Raw genomic sequence first — 12,608 nt, forward strand, 5'->3', positions numbered from 1 at the left:
TTCAACATGATGTACTCATTTTGGAAAGTATAAATTGATAGATTAATACAACTTCATCTCTTCCATGAAGAGAGATTTTTTTCAAATATTTTTCTGTTTTGCAAATTGTATGGATTTTTTTCACTTACACATTTTGAACTTACAAATTTTGAACTTGCAAAAAATTGTTTATAGTTGAACAGTAGTCAAATTCTCGTGATTGCTAGATGGCAGGATCCTGTCCTTTTACGGTTACAGCAAGACAGCATGTGCTGTTTTTTGCCTTTCCTTCTTTCAGCTCAGGAGCCAGGAGCAGACAGGCAGTTGAAACAGTCATGATTACAGATGACAACTTGTAGCATGTGTTTTCATTGTCACTGTGTACAGTAATTCAGCTAAAAATGCATTTTGCTAAAAGCCATATGGATTCAGGGAAAATTGTTTTTTCTGGAGGAAATCAACTGCAGACACGTTATTACAGTATGCCTTTCCCAGGATTGGTATCGGATAAACAGACTAAAACGTAATGGTAGTTTAAAAGGTCTTTGGCAGAGGCAGGGTGAAAATGTGGCCCCTTTAAAGTTAGTGACGAAATGTCCACAGATGTTACTGTGGCTAATTATAGTTATTCATGAAAACATAAGCCTGGCAAATATTTTAGGTGCAATTTAGCTTGTTCACAATTTGACTGAGAGAGACCTTTTCTCTCCATGGCTTTCTCTTGCATTTGTGTTAGTCACAATTAAACTGTGTTAATCACAAATGTGTGTAATTGGGTTAGTCACAACTAAATCACAGCACAGGCTCGCGGTCAGGCAGGGATGTGGCAGGTACTTGAAGGTGCCAGATGTAAACCTTGCTGAGCTTGACGTTTTCCTGATGTAACCCTGGATTTTAAATTCCTTTCTTGAAGGACACAGTTCCCTTCGATGACATGTCAAAAGCACACTTCAAACATTTCCTGAGGGTCATTAAGAAGCAGCTGCCCTTAGCAGCTTATACAAAAGAAGTGTTCAACGGAATTACCCAAAGCTTTAAGTACATCTGGACAAAAGCCTGACACAAGCTAGAACTTAAGGGCTTACGACTGGGTAAGAGCAACGTTCCCAAACAGAAAACTAAAATATGAGGAAATGAGAAGCTATGGGACAAACCCCTTTCCACGTCTTCGTACTCGAGTGGCACCTTTCCCTGACAGTGAGAACCATCGTGGCAAGGAGCCTCCCTCTGCTCCCAACAGCTAAGGCGGCGAATTAGCTGGGTTACAATCGACTGTGACACCTTAATGACAACTTCAACTTCAGCAAAATCGCCATCTCGCCAAAATAGCCTGGGTTCACAGGTTAAGTGTGCTCGGTGTCAGGAGGCTAAGCATACGGAATAAACATGATCAGTCTCCATCAGTAAGAAAGGCCAGGGGGGAGCAGACGGCAGCCTTTGGAAACCAGAAGAGGGGGACGCAGGAAAACCCCGGGAGGAGAATTATTTATGCTGCTGTGAAAGCTGATGGCAGAGCTCCGAAGGAAAGGTATGCATTTATAGCTTGAAGACTTTTAACAATATTTTTACTAATTAGAGAAGTATTTTAAAAGCTTTGGGCCAGATTCTTCAGGTTCACTTACGTAAATCCTCTGGGAGCATTTTGATCCTCACTCTTTCATTACTGGTGAGTTCTGCAGTTATTTAACAGCTTTCCAAACACACAATGCAGAGCTTCCTCATTCAGCTCGCTGGCTACCTCGCAGTGCTGTAGAAGCACTACCTCAGGCGAAAAGCACCACAATCTTAAAGAGTGCTATTCTTTCCCTTCCAGCTGCCATTTCGGGGGGTGGGGGGGATTTTCTTAAATTTACCAGATTATGTGAGGTCAGTTCAAAAAGAGACTTCACAAAAGATGGAGTCACAGCTGCTCCCTCCTGCCTCAGCTCGTGAAATAAGTAAAAATCACTCAGTGAATGATAGTAGAAAACTCCTCTATTATTTCAGCGCCCAGATGAATATTTAATTGTATATTTAAGAGTACAGCCTCGTTTCAAAAGCATGCCCATTCACACGAAGAGAATGGCAGGAAGTGACAAATCCAACTCACTGCTGTGGATAAGCACATTATTTGCAAAAGTTCTGATTTGAAAAATATTGCAATGAAATGCTATTAATCTAATATTCTCAGCAGTCACAGTTGGGATTTGACACGAGCACCTGATTAGTAGCAGAAAAGTCACATCCTTCGTTCTCATCCCCTCGGCCTGCAGACTCGGGAATCTGTTGGCACGACCAGGACAACCCGCACAATCCAAAGGCCCAGACATCCTCCCTTCCTCTGGTTCTCACATTCCTTCTTCCTCACTTTCCCTGCCTGCACACAAAGAATTTGGGAGACAGGAGCAGAAAAAAACCCAACTCCTTGTAACTCCATGTATTCCTCCTTCTCTCAAAGTCTTTCCAATGTCAGTCGTTTGGGAAAACAGTATATGTCTGTATCGTTCACTGGGACAGAGATAATGCAACATATCCTGGGAACTGTCATTTTTATTTTCCAACTCATAAGCAGTTTTGCTTGCAAATAGTTTTAATGATGTCTAGAAATAGTGTTATGGAAACCCCATGAATCAAGTTCTCCATCATGCAACAGCTTTCAGTCAGCTGTGAAACTCCAATCCTCTCAGCAGTGGCTCTTGCTGCTCCTCCTCCAAAATGGGGGATATTAGGAACAATTCCAAACCCAGAAAGGTCAGACCTTGAGCCTGTTACGCTGACCTGGGCAGACTCCTTTACTCCAGGGAAATCAGAGCATAAGCAGTAGTGCTATCAAATCTGGACGACAGCACTTTACGCCCCTTTGCAACGGTGTTAATGACGGCACAAGGTTGCAAGAGGAGAGGAGGATCAGATCTAAAATTGGAAATTCTTTTCCTCACATTCAATTTTTTTCTGATTCCCAGAGGAAGGCCACTCTCATTTCCCTGAAATACAAAAATGTGTTTCTTATTTTTAACCTACCCATTGTCATGTAGGTCATTATATAGTGATGATTATTCTAAAATTTCCTCTTACTTTACCAAGTTGAAATGAATTCAGCTCACTGTGCAGCGCACGAAGCTGTCTCAGAGTAGCACACCCAGTGACAAGACATTTTCAAACAACCTTCAGTCCTATGATTCATTTCCCTACGGCTATTTTACATTAGTATTAATATACTCAGAACTTCCCTGCCAACAAGGATTGGCCTCTCAACTTACTTGTTTGGTGAGGGTACCTTCCCTTAGGCATTTCTCTCATTATATCCAATTAGCAGTTACCATTTTATCATCAGAGTTAGCTGCCTAAGTGTGCCTTGCCTAGTGCTACGCTCTTTCTCCCCTACACATACGTTGCTGTGCCTTCTCTGTTACAGCATTGCAGACTTGGTACACATACAGAAATACACAGAAATACTTCATCAGCAAGCTTCACCATGCAGGGATCAGAGACAAATATACGGTCCCCACATGCCGTCGGTTTCCACAGCACTTGCGTCCAAAATTAATTTAATTCTGAAGCCAAATATTAAAAGGATTGTTGTGGTCCTGCTGATATTAGAAAGACTGAAATATGAAAGAAAGGACAAAGTGACTCAACACTCAGCATATACTGTGCAAGTTGACAAATATATACCAAACACCACCACATTTCAGTTGTCAGGGACAAGAGAGCAGTTCTACAACAATGATATCTCTTTTTAATTAGCTGCTTAGCACTTAGCCTGCTTTTTGTTAAAATCTCCTGAGACGGAAAGAGTTACACTGCTGCTGAACACACTCGTTCAGAGACGAACAGCTCAGAGCAATGTTCCATATGTGCAGTGACAGAGCTGGGAGCGGACTTTACAGGTCACCTGCTCTCCTCTAAGCAGGTGGATACAAGTAAGAGCAAGATGATGCCATCACGGTGCATCTGCTACTTGTTACTGATTAACACTGACCATAACTTGCCAGAAATGATCAGCACTGTAGAATGAGTCATTTCACCTAGAAGCATTCCAAGGATAAAGACACTGGTGATATCTAAAGATACCTAAGTGACGTCTAAATGAGTTAGTTTAAGTTGCAGAGCAAGGGTAGCCATGTTAGCACAGTGTGACGCTTGCTTCTCGACAGAGCTAATTAATCTGTGAAGAATGCCACGGTAATATGGCTGTATCGGCTTTGGCAGCAACCCAGCGTGGGCCTTTGCAAAGCACTGTTAGTCTTCCTATCAAGAACATCAGCACAACATCAACAGACACTTTCTAAGTACCTCAAGAACTAGTTAGATAAAGGCAGAGCATAAATTCTCCCACCAATTGACAAATGTAATTCAAAAAAAAATTTTTTCAAATACAGAAATATACCTTTCAAGCACACTCGTCATGTAACCCTCCCTTTGACAAAATTCCCCTTCAGAATCACAGGCCAAGCATTACGGGACAACAAGATGGGTAAAGAAGAGAATTCAGCAGAAAGAGTCATTACACTGTTTAGCTGATTGGTTAGGTTCATACATGACAGGGAAAGAATAGAGTATCTTGTTATCTATACCTTCTAAACACTGAGACATCCATCTGCCATTAATGGATGTATTTCAGTGGATTTCCATGGAACTACTTCATGTTGCATCAGTTGAACTTTCTTTACTCGGGTCCAACATATATAAATTTCATCAATAAAATATCGATTCCAGAAGCAGCTGCTTGATAAACTGAGTGCTGACATAATTACTTTTGTTTATTTTCTAGGTAAGATAATGCTTTTCATGTAAGAGGGTTTTGTTTCTAGCACTATTTTTAAAAGACTGCTGTGAGTGTTACGTTGATCAGAAAAATTAAATTTGACTGGATTTCTGCAGGAGGTATCTGTTCTCCAGGGTAATTATTAATCTTCAGTTGATTAATGAATTACCCCAGGATGAAACCAAACAGCCCACGCATGACTTCACATCAGGTTATGTGCATACTTGCACACGCATATACACACTTTTTGCACCCAAACTTTGAGCAATAAGGCTAAGGACAAGCTTCTCCATGTAATCAGTCAGTACCACCTCAGTTATGAAGATATGGGCAGTTTCCCATCAACTGCTACAGAACTGGCTGGAGACTTTGGAACCAATGCCAGGAAGTTCAGGCTCCTGGAGGTCATTTTGAGTCATGGTGCCAATCTCCTGTGTCCCTTACCTTTTATCACAGCTTGTTCATATGTAACCAATTCACTGTGAGGTTCGACGAAACATTTGCACAATGTACAGAGGTGCTCTGATAAAAAGCCATCCGTGAATTCTGTCATTGTCTTTGTTTGCATTATCTTACCGTGGAGCAGTGTAACAGACTTTACTGTCATACACCAGCAGCAATTTATGAATCACTTCCACCTAACTCAGCAGGACATGAACAAGCTGTGGAAAAATTTGACTTTAACGTAACTCCTTTCTCTTCGGAAGTATTCAGCATGTCCCTTCCGCAAGGAAGGGACAGGAGTTCCTAAGAAATCCTAGATGGATCACGTGGTTCACAAACTTGCTACTGGCATATGTTAGTAACACTCACCAGTGTAAAAAACTTTTTAAAACTTCTCCCAAGCATCTTGGTAAGACTTTGACAGGATGAGAATAGCACGGAGAAGGTCATTATAGAAAACTTACCAGCAGGTAGCTTCATAGGTTTCACATACTGCAATACTGTTGGAAAGTGTCTCATGGAAGAAAAGGTAATGACAATTTTCTGCCTCTTGTCCTTGCTCCAGTTTGCTTGCAGATACGTGCACCAGGCCTCTGTTGAAATAAAATTATGCATATTCAGTGAATTAAATGTAATCATGTCTACACATACCAGCTGAAGCTCTGATTTTCAGGGGTACATTTGGCATCTAGACTATGGTCCACTTGATATCAGCTATTTTATGTAATCAGTTGATTGATACAGACTAAAGAGGAGTAAAATGATTTTCGTTATTCATTTCAACAGCTAAGTTGATCTGTAAAGGCTTCGTGCTGTAGAGGGATTTTGTATTCAAATGGAAGAATCACACCAGTAATACTGCCTATTTGTTTCTAGGAGAGTTGCCTTTCACATGTATCTTGTCTCTTAATAGCTTCCATTTCTGAAGAAAATTGCAAAATTATTTCATTTTACATGAGAAGTTCAGCTATTTAGTGCACTCCAATAGCAAATCAAACAACAGTATACTTTTTCAACCATGTTTTAAAATTCTTTAAATAAGTGTAGCTGTAATTGGGTCTAAGGCTATGCAACATAATTACAAACCTAATGCTTCCTTTTAATGGACAACAAAAGTTGCTTGCAAAAAAAAATTGTTTCCATGAAAGCAGCCTAGCAAATAATACTCCCAAAGCAGGATTAGCTGACATACGGGGAACACGAGCCAAGAACTATACTGACTGGACACTTGCAACCCTTCTTAATAAGCTATGAGATATGGTGAAGATGTTTATGCTGCAGTTTTGGGTTTGGGTTTTTTTTTTTTTTTTTTTTTTTTTGGTATTGGAGACCTTGATACACAATTTTCTAAGTGTGGTATTCAGAGAGCAGCTTCTATTGGCATTAAAAAGAAAATCCAGAAAATTGATGAATGCTCTGTTCCTTCTTTACAGTGAGACTTCTCTAGAGTTTTTGACCGACTCCCTTGCTCCTTTCCAGTGCCACAAAGTCACACTGTACCTGACCGTGAACAATTACACTGACACAGGCAGCGCAGTTTTCTGCTATATAAATATACTTTTATGACAGCAAGGGAATGAATACAACTCAGGGAGCACCCAAAGAGGAAAGTCACAGGAATCCTGCAATAATACTGCTATCACTGTCAATAAAACAAGTCTCAACCATATCTTGAGCAAACAGGAGGATTTATTGCTGTTATTATTTAATGGCTGAAGATGTTCCTCTCTTCATACTTTCATAGAAAATTAATTGTTCACCTGAATGCTTTTCACTTATCAGTCTCCATTTTAAAATGTCCTGTAATTATTTTTAGAAGCACTGACCCTTCCCAGACATCGGGAAAAGAAGCAGCAGCTCTGGAACAGAACACAAACTCTTCACTGAGTGGCAGCTTTGATGCATTGCCCTCTTGACGATGCACCAATAAAAACTAACAGACGGGATACCCACACAGTGTAACACGGCACAGCCACCGGAGCGCCGATGGTATCGGCTGAGGCCATGCATGCTATTTTGCTATGTACCTTTTCCTGAAGCAAGGCTGGGGAGCAAGAAGATTATGACGGTATGTGCACCTAATTCAAGATTAATATTGCACCAGAGGAAAAAAATGGCTTAGCTTGGGACCTGAGAAGCTACATTTCAAAAACTGGTTTCCTTGGAAAATCTCCAGAATTGAATACAAGCATTTCCAAGGAAATTAAAAAAAAAAAAAAAAAAAAAACCACACCATTATTCTGAAAATTTTCATAAGAACAGGGTGATTTCAATGAGCTGTTTCTTAGGAAGAAGCTGAGAAAAATCACCTCAACCTTCTCAAATCATTCTAGAAGTGGGAAACAATTTCATTCTGATAATGTTAAAAACGTGTCATGTTGCCTTCATTGTTACAATTCATATTAGGCTGTGTTGTATTCCACTGAGAATAATAGATATGCAGAGAAAAAAGCTGAAATATTTTAACCATATTAAAATGATAAATTGTACCTTCTTGAAATGAAAGCTGCTGATATACCAAAATGAAATCACTCAGTGGTCCCAAATCAAAGTAATGAGGCTTTTTGTATTTAGAGTTTCACCAAAAAAATCCAACTACCAGGACCTCTCTCTCCCACAAACACAAATCTAACTTCTGACCTGCTTCACTGCATTCGATGCTTGTAAAGATTATTTTATCACCTCCCTATGAGCTAAATTGTTCCTGTTTGGCACAGACTACTGGAAAAATCAATGCAGACCCACACCACTGTGGAAGGAGTAACAGGAAACCCTGGGGTTTCTCAGAACTCCCTGATTGTCCTGGGAGATGTGTTGAACAATTTAAGGCACCCTTTTAGCGAGGTACAGTATATTCACCACTATTAATCTGACTGTGCTGGTAAGAGCAAAGCTGAATAGCTACTTTTACAGCTGATTATTTTTAGAAGTTAGAATGGAGGAAGGAATGGGAAAGAGCACTGTGGTACTCTGCACGAAGAAAATGAAGGAAGGAGAAAGGCTTGCTGAAAGGAAGACTTTGGAGGATCAGCAAGAGGTTAGTAATAAGCTCACCCAGTAAAACAGTAAGATGCAGTAGGAGTAGCTATGTAAGTATTTGTTTAAAGAGAGAGATGCAAATAGAGTCTGTGTGTTATTACATGCAGTACACGAAGCAGAGGCCACAGGACGATGTAAAGCGCGAGCTGCTAGAAGCAAGCAGAGCAAGAACGGGCCGGACACAAGAAGCAGGGAGAAGAGGGAGGGGGAAAATACTGACGCCATGTGTAACTGGCGCACAGAAACTCTGCGTAAGTGTCAACCTCTTAGCTCTGAGGTCTTGTGAATCATCACTACCAAGCAAACAGCCTTCAACTCTATACAGGGAATGATGTGCAATCCAGTGGTTTTTCCTTCTTCTACACTGCTCAAAACCTTTAGCTTGTCATAGCCATTTAACATTGCTATTAGGTGTTACCTTTCGTGATTTCCCAACTGCCTGAAGCTGAGTTGCCTATAAAGCAAACAGTGCTCTTTGTTTATGTGACGGTTATTCATTCAATAGTCAGGTGAAGTGTTGGAAAATAAACACCGGTGGTTGGTTTTGAACGCAGGATTGCACAAACCACGTAAGGTTCCTCTCCAGAGAGGCATGACGGTACCCTGGTTTCTCTGTGATAAGTCATACCGTGCTACTCCCCTTTTCTCATAAGTCAGGCTAGGAGGATGCCATGACTTTAAGCTCTCATAAAAAATTAAATTAGCTTCCCTATGCTCATGCCCTACCTCAGGCTTTTACTATTTAGCATTTTTTATCAATTCCATAGAAGAAAAACTAAATAAACAACTGATAAAATTTGCACAAAGAAGGTAATAAAGCTAATGAACGTATTGTGCTGACAGAGTCCAATTTGCATCGCTTGGTAAGAGCTGGGCCCTGCAGGCAGCACTGACAGCGACCCGGGCCCCGGTGACCGGCAACGGAGCCCGACTGCCTGGCGGGCTGCTGCGGCTAAGCTGGTTCACGTGCTCCTGGAATGGATCTGAGGAAATAAAGTTCACAAAATAGTTTTTTGAGGAAATGGACAGTATTAATGGACCATTATCTAGCTCGTGAATGAAAACGATGGCTATGCGATAGCTGTTGCTGTCCTACAGCCGTGAAAGTGCAATTCCCATTAGACCGGTATAGTCAGTCCGTCTGACTCCACTATTGATCTGAAGCCTACAGCAAACCGGCCAGATTATTCATAGCCTTCCATTTGCTCCTGTGAAAAAAGAGTATACAATGTTATCAGCATGGGTGAGGATTCAAAAAAGGCACGGCTGAGCGCAGGGCTCAGCCCCAGGCCTTGGCTTGAGGCAACCTGAAGAGGCTGCGGTGAGACGTTCCCTCGCTGTTCTCCGTGCCCTCTCTTTCTATACGACTCCACTTTCCAGCACTCACAGGGGGAGTGTTACTGCTTTGCCAACACTATACGTCTGATTTTAAGGGAGAAAAGTGAATAGAACTGTTCAGCAACTCTTCATGTTTTTTCCCCAGAGAAAGATATTAGTTAAGATCTGAATATTAACATGATTTTCCTTTTCTGATTCTAAATTTGCTCAAATCTGCAGATTTGTCCTGCAATAAAGATTTAAACATATTTTTACATCATTTCATACAAAAAAGCTAGAAGCTTAATTAAAGAATGAGATCCTGTTGTTATTCACATATTATAAAATTATCCTCAAGCAAACACAATGAAATGTCAACATTTTCTGTGTACACAGGATACATACACATGCAAATGTTTGCTGTTTATCCTTGTATTTCTGTATTTTATTCTTTGAGTGCATAATTATAATGCAAGAAGACAAAGCAAGATATTGTGGCAATTCCATTAAAACTATTATGGAAAGTGGTGATAGGCTACACTGAACATGCCAAATTCATCGATGGCACGAGTCATAAAGAAGTCGGTGGAATTAAATCAGAAATGAATGTGGGCATGTACATCTATATATACATACAGCACTGGTTTATTTCATTGAGCAATTTCTTCATTATGCAAGAAATCCAGATCGAAATCTGGTGAAACTGTTTAGGCTAATCTGACTTAATGTGAGCTGGAAAGTTCACTGCAGAATCAGCCCTCCCTAGCAATGTTCCATTATCTTTGCTTAAGGTGTACAGGAAATGATAAATGCCTCTAATCCCAAAATGCACAATATCTGTAAGTTTTACATGAATGGCAAGTTGAACAAATCCCTTCCTATGACGTATGTGAACTATCAGTGAAAAGCTTAAAGTAATGACAGATATGAAGGTAGGCCACAAAGTTTTAATTTACTCATGTACCCTGAAGCAGCCACCTTATTTGTTAGACACTTGATTGTTGCATAATGCTCGCTGGGGAAAAAAAAGGCAAAGAAATAGAGCAAGAATGAACAAGTTGTGCTGGGGCAGCTGAGTAACAGCAGGTGTTTTATCACGGAGAACCCAAAAACAAGAGATTGTACTTCTTTAATACACTGATTATTTTACTTTTCTTAAGGGTGCTTTAAGTTTTGTGTGAAAGTTTTAAAACAAAACAACAAAGTCTGATACCTAAAAAAATTAAACAAGGAACACTATTAAATTTTTGACTGAGTGTTTTTGTATTTAAATATGTTTATGAAATTCTATTCCATAAAATCACAGGTCTGTGCAATGGTTTCCAGCACTCATGAACAATTCCCACTATGTTGCTAGCACACGCGAATAACAACTAACAAAGTTATACCTGTGTGATCACGTCCTACAGATGGTTTTTAGTTTTTCTACGAAATTCAGAAGAAATGGAAAGACAAGAGAATTTCTGTGCAATGTATTTATTCATTAGGCAATTAAACTAAGTTGAAAAAGCTGCTATTTCTCCCAGGATATTTTTTTAGCAAATGCAAGCACCCAAACTATTTTCTAAAAGGAAAACCCTCAGTTTTAAGAAGGGATAACAATAGACAAATAAAATTCAGGAAGTAGGTTGGCAAATATCTGCTGATTTTCAAGCAGTGGGTTTTCTTCTGGGGTATAAAGAAAGAAGAAATGTGGTATTTTTTTCTTAACAAAGTCTATGCATGAACTGTTGCTTTTGCTGGCCATAATTGCTTTTGGCCCAATTTGGGCATCCTCACTCGGTGTTAGCCATGCTACATAATCAGGGCCTTCAGTGCCGGGGAACTACTTGCACCGGGGGCTTCGCAGGCCAGACTTCCAGAACGGGATTATTCCAGTGTGACAGTTACAGCCAGATTCTCAACTGGTGAGAATTAGGACAGTATCAAAGTCACAATATTTTAAACAGTTGCTTAAACTGTTTGCACGGAGGTGTTCGATTGACTGGCCCCCCATGTCCCATGTATCCTTCTGTCTCCAGCTCAACCATTTAAAGACGCTAAACGGAGTTAATTCACCACCACACAGAAACACCGAGTCAGCAGCGATCTCCTCACACGTCAAGTCCAGTCCCTCAGTTCCTAACTACTCGCACCCTATAGTCCCTCTCATAATTTCCCATTTTAAAAAATAATTAGACATTTTTGGCCCCTGTTATTCCTATTAGGAGCCAGTTCCAGGCCTCTCTTCTCTCATGGTTATAAAGTTTCTTCCCATTTCCAGACTAAATGTATTCATGGCCATTCAGACCCATTTGTTTTAATGCCAACGTTTGCCCTTTGGCTTAAGTAACTCGCCTCCATTCCCGCATTTAGCTCCTCCTCTAAACCTGAAATACCGGCACACAGTCAGTCATATCCCCCTTCAGCCGTCACTTTGCTGTCAGACCAGGCAAGCTCCTTCAGTTCCCTCTCATAAGATCATCGCCATGCACCATCTCCGGACATGCCCTGGACTGCACGCACTCCATTGCCCCCCTGCATCTCTGCCCTAGGCGACACAGGGGCTGGAGCAAGCAATCCCCACTCTGTGCCATAAAACTGAGGAAGGGTTTGATAGCAAGCGTTTCCATTCATCTTACAAGCACAGGCAACACATTAAACTGCAGAATCCAAATTCCCATACAACACGAGTTCATTATTTTGTCCAATTCTTTCATTATTTTGGGACAAATACTTTGCAAATCCAAAACATTCCCCGGACTCTTCTTAAGAGTGCATTTAATTAGCCAGTTGAGCTGTTCTTCATAGAGCAGTCCAAGAGCCAGGTATTTAGTTTTAACAAAACATTTAAGAATTGGGCATTTGAATACATAATTAAATCCTCCACAATTAAATCAGATAGGAAGAAAACAAGAGATGAAAATCCTTGCACTTTGGGGAAAATCTTAATTGCATACTGTTCAGAAGAAATGTCTCTTTTAAGCACATTATTTCCCTAACGTTCATTCCAGTAATTCTTTTACCTTCTGCTCCATCATTTGAAGGAGTGGCTGCAGAAGACCAGATATACTTAAACACGGGGCCAGTTCTGTATCAACAG

The 12,608-nt window shown here is 40.5% G+C and overlaps 1 long non-coding RNA gene across 1 annotated transcript; it reads left to right on the forward strand.

Moving 5' to 3' along the window:
• The first annotated feature begins 1,012 nt into the window (after positions 1-1,012).
• Positions 1,013-7,397, forward strand: LOC135328406 (uncharacterized). Its single transcript, XR_010389239.1, has 2 exons — positions 1,013-1,507; positions 6,987-7,397. It is a non-coding gene; the product is annotated as an uncharacterized LOC135328406 (long non-coding RNA).
• Positions 7,398-12,608: the final 5,211 nt, after the last annotated feature.

The sequence above is a fragment of the Dromaius novaehollandiae genome, chromosome 4 (genome assembly GCF_036370855.1).
Source record: "Dromaius novaehollandiae isolate bDroNov1 chromosome 4, bDroNov1.hap1, whole genome shotgun sequence".
Lineage (NCBI taxonomy): Eukaryota > Metazoa > Chordata > Aves > Casuariiformes > Dromaiidae > Dromaius > Dromaius novaehollandiae.